The following is an 8,775-nucleotide window of genomic DNA, read 5'->3' as shown; positions in this document are numbered from 1 at the left end:
GGGGCCGAGGACTAGTGAGTGTCCAGGATGAAACAACTAAGATCCACCAATACATCCAGAAGATGGCCCCATGTGATTGGATACTTCACATTCAGGAAACACCTGAAAAAAAGGAGTGTGAGGAGGAACCCTGTACGGTATGTACCACCGACAGATAGAGGAGGTAGCTGACATTGCATACAGCTGGACTGACAGACAGCATAGAGGCACTGATCATGGCAGCGCAAGAGCATGCCCTGAGTACAAGAAAAATAGAGTCTGGGGTCTACCATGCAAGGCCAGATCAAAGGTGCACACTGTGTAAGGAAGCCCCTGAGACAGTCCAACACATAACAGCATGATGCAAGATGCTGGCAGGCAAGGCATACATGGAGCGCCATAATCAGGAGGCTGGGATAGTAACATCTGTGCTAAGTTTGGGCTGCAGTCAAAATGGGATACACCTCCAAAGGTGGTCAAGAATGACCAAGCCAAGATACTGTGGGACTTGAAGATATACATTGCTTATATATTCAGTATATATATATATATATATATATATATATATATATATATATCTTCATGAAAACACTACATTTGAATTAAATCTAATAGCAAAGTATCTTCAAGAAAGCACTACCTTTGAATGAAATCTATAGTATTCCAATTTTGAATTTGCACTTTTCTTATCCTGTCCTGCATTGTCTTGTGTATTTTGTCATTGTTCTTCGATGTTACATTAGAAATGAACAAGTTGTTTTATTGCTCAATTTTGTTTTGTTTTGTTTTGAAAGCAATTTAAAATCAACATGGTTATGTCATATTTCACATTACCTTTTCAATGTCCACCTACACTACATTCCATGTATGTTGAAGGGTAAGGTTTTGCTACATACTCATAAAAAATGTTTAATTTATCACTTCATAGTATGGACCAACACAATTTACAATACAATCCAAATTTGGCGAGTTTCTGATCATTATTTCCAAAGATATATGTGACAAAGCAAATAATGACCTTTTTGCAGAATCCGGAACTTTCACAATTTCCGGTTTTGGGGGGGGGGAATTAAATACCATCCAAAAAAACTAGTTGTGCAGTAAAATATTTTTATACAACAATCCATTTTTATAAACTAGACATATCAAAAATATAAAAAAACATGATTGGGTGGAGGTATCTCAAAAACTAGGCCATTTGGCCCTGGACTAATAGGGTATTCTATTTGTCCATTCTATTGGCTCCATTCTATTTTGAAGACTTGTGCTGGCCACACAAGTCTAATTTAAGGCTCTCACAAATAAATAGTATGGCTATATTGTATATATTGTACATTTTCTGAATCATCAGAGTGCCTTGAGTATTGAAGTTGTTGAATTTTGTGTCCCTGGTGTTCTTTCAAGCCACAGGGATAAAAGAAAGCATACAGTTTAGGCGGAAATTGTGAGAAAATATGTTATTTCTGGTTTAAAGAAGTCATGTAACGTCTGTGTTTGTCAGACAGATTCAGCACTGGGCTTAAATGAAAGCCTAAAAGGTCCCCTTTCCAAAGATACCAAGCACCATATTATAACATATTGACAATATCCATACCATGAGCACAAACAAGATATACACCAGATTTTAAAAAACGGAATTTATCTTAGGGGGTTAGTAACTTCATGAGCTGAAAAAAGTGATTTCGCTACCACCCCTGCACTGCTATCGTGATTTTTCTAGTACTAGGGGTGTATACCTTGCCAAAAAACAATGATAGCCTTTGTCCCCCCAGATGATACCGATGGCCCAAATTTGGGGCCCTGGCTCATGGACTACATGCGATTTGTTCTACCTGCTATAGTATCCTGTGTCTGTGATTTGTTCTAGCTGCTATAGTATCTTGTGTCTGTGATTTGTTTTAGCTGCTATATTTCCTGCCATCTGTATGCTCTGCTCTTGCTGCTGCTCTAGTACCTGTTGTCTATACGACCTGTTCAATCCATTGTATCTGCTGTCTGTGATTTCTTCTACCTACCGTGGTACCTGTTCTCTAAAGGACCTGTTCTAGCAGCTATGTATAGTAGCCTACCTGCTGCCTGTATAAAAGCACAGCTACGTATAGTAGCCTACCTGCTGCCTGTATAAAAGCACAACTACGTATAGTAGCCTACCTGCTGCCTGTATAAAAACTCAGTGAAAAGTTCAGTGCTTTTATCTGTTACCCTTTTTCTGTCCCATAGTGACTATCGCATGACGTAATGTGAAAGCTACAGTTACTGGCGGTTCAGTTTGGCTCAGGGCAGAAGTGTTCAAATCTACACTGTGTGACTGTTGCTCTGATGGGGTGTCAGATAACGATGCCTTGGAACACACTTGGCCTGGGTGTGTGTATGCAGGCAAATTTGTCTCACACAAAGATAATTTACGATCTTTTAGGGCACTAGTCATGTGTTACAATGACAGATGGAATCGCAGTGTGTGTGTATGTGCATGTTTGTGTGTGTGTGTGTGTGTGTGTGTGTGTGTGTGTGTGTGTGTGTGTGTGTGTGTGAAAGACAAAGACACAAGAGAAGACAACAGAGAAGCCATGGGAAACAAGTGCCGATTTTGTAGCATAGCTCATTTTATTGTTTCAACAGTTTTGCATAGGAAATATATCCACATCCAGTAATGGACTGCAGTTCAAAACGGCTGCGAGCAGTATAGGCTGGATATAACAGTAACAATCACAAAAATGTTGAGCGTTATTTACACAGATTTTTTTTCTAATCTTGTGGCAGTTTTAGCCCACCCCCACCCCCCCCCCCCCACAATCCCGACAGCCACCCCCCACCCCCTACCCCACACCAAAAGCACCCACCAGCTCAAAGGCCGCGCCTACAGTTAAGCCTAGAAATCTAAGAAAAACAAACAAACATGGTGATCAATATCTTCACTGTACAGCGTCTGCATTGTTGAATAAACTGCGAATTAAAAGACAAACAAAATAAGCACAGGTTTGGAAAAGAAAAAAAAAAACGTCTAAGGTGGACATTCCAGTCCATACCTGAGCCCCTTGCACACACACACACACACACCTTCTTGGAGAGCTAACTATGCTACTAAACACAGCTATGGGGCTGACAGAAAGGTGTGGTTGTGTTACTGTCATCGTTTTGTTCTAACCCACCCGTTGCCATGGTTCTCGGGGGGGGGGGGGTGCTGAGAGGGTGTAAAAGTGCCACAAGACCCAAAAATTCAAATCAACCCTGCTGCACAGCAGGCGAACATCATCTGACTGCTTCAACTGACGTTTTTGAAATCTACCGTTATACTAAAATGTAGCATTGACGATCTAAAGAAACACACAGCCCAACTATTTATTTACGTTTTTTTTTTCCGTTTTTTTTTTATCTCCTCAAAGAAATATCAAGACACAGGGGGCACGCCATCCCAACTGACTAAGGGGTGGAAAACCGAATGAAGCAAAAGGAAGGAAAAAAGAAAACATCGCTACAGAAACTAACGAAACGGAACAAAACAAAACAAAAACCAATAAGAGTAAAACAAAAAGAGCACATAACAAAACCAGACAAATCCACATGGGGAACCAGGACACCACATGGGGAACCAGGACACCACATGGGGAACCAGGACACCACATGGTGAACCGATTTGGGAAGGGGAGCCCCACACATTCTGTTTTGATTGAAGTTGTCAAAGTTTTCTTTCTTTTTTTTAATCAGTGACGAGAAAAAAATCTATCCTTTTCTATTTACAAACAAAAAAAAATACTCCACTGAGACCGTGAGCTTGAACAGGCACTGTTTTTAAAACATTTGTTTGTTTTTTGTCTTTTTGTTGTGTTTTTTTTTTTGGTAAATGATTTTATAATATGCTGGTTTTTATTCAACATTACGTTCGTGTTTACAACAACCTGATGTTAGCTCATGCCATAGTCAATGCCCGTGAAAGAGAAAATGTCCTTGTGTATGTGTGTGTGTGTGTGTGTGTGTGGAAAGGTTCCACCCTCCCACCACACACACACACACACACTGTGGTGTTCTACTGCCCTGTTCCCCTTGCTAGGCCCCAAAGTTAGAACTTCTGTGCCATGTCCTGAAACATGGCAGGGGCATCTCAGAACCTCCTTGCATACAGGGGAAGGGGGGGGGGGGGTTACACCAACATGGCTGTTTCAGACACACACACACACACAACACATACACACCTGCTTTAAAACTAAGAAGACAACATGAATCACAGAGCAGTGGGGCTGAACCAGAACCTGTATGCTATCAAAAATCAACACAAACAAACAAACAAACAAACACCTCTCTATGTTCACATGGGTCAGTGAGTCAGCCCACGTAGGAGAAAACAAAAACAAAAACAGCTCTAAGAGAAGTCAGAGCGGGAAAAAGGAAAGAGTTATAACTGCAACACAAAGGAAGTAAGGATATTGACCATTGTGATCTCATCAGCCGTGTAACATTGTACGCTGTGGTGAGGGCGATCGCTGGCTACCATGGCAACATGGGGTGACATTCATCCAGACCCATCACACAATGCACTATGGGCATTCTAGAACGTCCATAGGGTTCTAGCTAACTAGGCACTGGAACCCATGCACTACCAGACAATAACACTGCATGCGGGAGCACATCCCGGAAGAAAACAGAGTGCAAAGGCTCAGCTGTGTCACCAAACTAACCTCCATTCTAGCTCAAGCCGAGGACACAGCCTGTGGGCCTGCCTCGAGCATCATGGGACTTGTAGTCCCCCTTTTGAGCCCCAGCCTCATACTGCTAGCTGAAGCCATGGCAGACCCTTGTAAACAACGTGAAACAGAAAAGCCCCGTTGCCAGCACCCATGTGACAAGCCAAAAAAGAAGAGGGAAAATAATAAAAAATCAACTTAACACAACGACCGCTAAACAAATCATCTTTTGGGAAAGGACCTCTGTACACTGCATGGTGGTGGCTTAGATGGAACACAAAGCAAACGCTGATCAGCATGCTGAGACAGTAGACTGATCCATGATGTCACTTCTGACATTACCCTGCTATACTCGGTTGGGCTATGACTCCTCACAGGTGCCATCCATTCTAAAGTGACCAAAGGGTGACCCCAATCGCTCCAGACATTGCAATATGACCCTACTCAACATCAATTTATTATCATTTTTTTTTATCTTCCAATGTCAAATACCACGTAAAAATCACATAACACTCTCCCCCTAAGAGCACACTAACAAAAAAACAACACTCCAAAACATTTATGAAATGTTTCCAAAAATTCCAAGTTAATCAACACTAAACACAACAAAAAGACCTTCATCATTTTGTTTTAAACATTTACAGTTCCATAAAGGGATTTCCCCAAACATTTTAAGCACAGGAATATGAAACAAAAAGATACTAATTGTTTTTTTACGGAATACTGGAGAGTTCTAACTCAAGTCCAGGCTTCCACAAGTGTGTTGTTGTTGTTGTTTTTTTCTTTAAAGAAAAAGGGTGCTCAATCATATCCTGTCAAATATCTAAAGGATTTTTTTTCTTTACAAATGAGGGTGTCAGAGTAAGGAAGAGAGGGGAAAAACAATTGAACAATTTTACAGTGTACAAACTTCTGTCTACAAGGCAGGCTTTTAAAAAAGAGAGACCCTCATCGAATAGTGTCAGAGCCATTTTATCATCTATCTCTCTCTCTTCACACACACACACAAACACACACACACACACACACACACACACAAACTGTGGCAATATAAAATCAAAGGACTATTGCTGTTACCGTTGGCAGAATGCATAAATTCCTTTCTGGCAGTCCCCTTTGTTGCCAAACACACACACACACACACACACACACACACACACACACACACACACACACACACACACACACACACACACACACACACACACACAGACAATGACCCTGACACCCCAATGCACTTCAGTGGCAGCTCCAGGGGCCAAAAGGCTGCAAAGCACTTGCTTCTCTCCAAAAACAAAAAACAAAAGCAACCAAAAAAGACAATTAGAAACTAAAAACAAAAACAAAACAAAACGCAGAACAGTGCACATATAACGGGGTGGCTTATTTTTTTTTCCGTTTAATAAAATCAGAATAAACATCAGGGTGAGGGAGGAGAAGGGAGGCTTGACTTGAGTCGTTGAATTCTATTGTTTGCTTTTATTTGTTATTGTTATTGTTTATAGTATTAGTTATTAGGCATCTGTGGGTCTACAGAAGTCCATTTACAGGATTAAGTGCATAAATTTACGCTTTTCTGTCTTTGCGACTGATTATAAGATTATAACGAAGCTTCACAACTGACCTGGGAAGTGAGGACATCTAAGCCTTGTTGTTTTTTTCTTCGTTGTCACTGTTTGTTTGTTCAGGACGATTTGATTCATATCCAGAAGGGGGATGCTAGGGGAAGGCGATTGGCTGTCTGCTTTTGTTCGAGTGACCGAGGTCCTCCTGAACGACGGGAGGAGCTCAGTTCTCCGTCTCTCTGAGGACCGTAGCTTATCTCAAAACTTGAATACGTTAGAAAAGAAACCCTGACCAACACTAAAATCACAAGTCGTGTTTCCTCTTGTTCTGACTGGCATCTGCAATATAAAGTCGTTTGGATGTCTGCGATGGGGAGCGTCGCTGAGGGAGGTGGGGTCTGGTGTGCGGGTGGTGGTGGTGGGGTCTGGTGTGCGGGTGGTGGTGGTGGGGTTAGGGGGGGGGGGGTGCGTTGAAAGGATAGCCTCTCTCCAGCTGATTGTGACAAATCTCACACACTTTCAAAGTGTGTAAGGGTGATTGTAGCGCATTCAAAACAAGTCACTTCGTAGTTGTTTATTTTAAGGCATCTACTTGGGAATTGCATATACGTACTTACAATATGCAGATACGATATCATAAGTTAAGGATAGTGTTCTCACCTTTTGAAAAGACACATCGGTGACCCAGAGGCCGGGGGATACGAGCAGAGGCCGGTTACCAATGAACAAGCGAACCACCTTGAGTGGCTAAGGCTGATTTTTATTACCTCGACTAGCTTTTGCCAGGACGTTTGCATATCCATCACCACCCGTGACGAGTTATTTGATTAGCGTGTCTAAGATGGCGGCCATGTGTTTGGTGACCTATCCTGCGTTGCCTTGTTTGTTTGTATGTTTATTTGTTTAGTCCGGTGCGTTCTACAGGTAGTGTAGTAGTGTAGAGTGTGTCACTCGCGGCTCTACGCTGACGTCTCTCCGTAATGATTGTCTCTCTCAAGTCAAGCCTTCTCTCCCGTGGACATGAGCCTGGTCAAGGTCGCGATCTGGCACCCCAGGTGGAAACGTTTGAAGAAGGAGCCAGTTTCCTTATTTTTATTTCTTTCTTTCTCAAAACATCGTCGTCACAGTAGACAGATCAGTGACTTTGCAGCCATATTAGCTACTGACCCTGGCTTTTTCTTAACAGCCGCACTGCAAACGTAGAAACAAACTAACAAACAAACAAAAAAGAGCAATTCCTCCCCTCACCACAAATACAAAACAAAACCCTTACACTCTCATTTACTCCTTTCAGTATACTAAAAACAGACCATGTCACATACTGCATAAAAAGCAGTTCCCACTTTGGTCAATTAAAAAAAAGGAAGAAAAAAAGGAAAACAACAACAACAATAGCAACAACAAACATCAACAACAACAACAACAGTGACAACATCAACGTCAACAAAATAAATGTATTACATTATTGTCTATCTCCACACTAGCTTCTAATAATCCACATAGCTATAAGCACTACCTACATAGGCAAAACTTGGTATTGCATAATTTTTTCAATAAATCTGACCGACTGCCCCCCCCCCCTCCCTAATAATAAGAATGGAAGATAACAAATAAAAACAAATAAACAAATGAACTATTTAAAATAAACAAAAATGAAGGGTTATTAGAAAAAAAAAACACCAAAAATACTGAAAATTATGCTGGTTGATTATACATTTTTAGAACGGCAACTATAGACAGCCTTGATATGCACTGTAAATGTGATATATAGTAAATGAAGTTAAAAATCAACAATGTCAACAATTTCATCCAGAGTACAAAATATTTCTTATCGTAAAAATGTTAATTTTTTTCTTTTTTTGTCTAAAATGGTAATAAATGCAGCAAAAAACAAGTGTAGTGACCCAGATACCAACAGACTCTGTGGCGCCTCCGGCCCAGATGTGGCCCACACTCAGCCCGAGCCCGGCCCAGGCTCACCTCAGAGTCTGCCACTGTCCAGGGATGTCATCTCTATATTCAAAGGCAAGGCACGTAATGTGGACTATATATTTTCGTGCAAATTAAGATTATTGGAAAGATTAGTTATATAAATATATCTGGATTGGAGAGACAGAGGCAAGCGAACCCTGCCATGCACCACGCTTTACTTATTCACCTATTTGTTTAGTTAGTGTGAGAGACAGAGAGAGAGAGTGCAACCCTTTCTGGCTCTGATGGACTGGACTAGCATGCAGCCAACTCACTCCCATTTCAATGAGGGGAGGATAAGTGCAGGAGTAATCAGAACACACACACACACACACACACACACACGCACACACACAGAGATACATAGACACACATATGCAAACAAATGCTCGCACATGCACGCACACACACACCCACACACACACACACACATATGCACACAAGGCGTTTCTTAAATGAGCTTAATAGCCTGTGTTCTACTGCTTGTCTTTCCACTGTTTATTTTTTCTGCTGCGTTTTTATATTTTTTAGCTTTTTTTTACTCTCTGTAAACAGTAGCTTCATAAGCCCACGGCCAAAAG

At 41.4% G+C, this 8,775-nt stretch overlaps 1 protein-coding gene across 1 annotated transcript in view; it reads right to left on the bottom strand.

Annotated features, from left to right (window-relative positions):
- Window positions 1–2,561: 2,561 nt before the first annotated feature.
- Window positions 2,562–8,775, bottom strand: part of LOC121689344 (nuclear factor 1 B-type-like) — a 30,853-nt gene continuing 24,639 nt past the window's right edge. The window contains exon 4 of the mRNA XM_042069076.1: window positions 2,562–8,775. This exon is cut by the window's right edge and continues 1,443 nt beyond it. The gene's annotated coding sequence lies outside the window, so the exon portion shown is untranslated.

The sequence above is a fragment of the Alosa sapidissima genome, chromosome 18 (assembly GCF_018492685.1).
Source record: "Alosa sapidissima isolate fAloSap1 chromosome 18, fAloSap1.pri, whole genome shotgun sequence".
NCBI lineage: Eukaryota > Metazoa > Chordata > Actinopteri > Clupeiformes > Clupeidae > Alosa > Alosa sapidissima.
The sequence above is the reverse complement of the archived record's forward strand: the minus strand, read 5'-3'. Positions and strand labels throughout refer to the sequence as shown.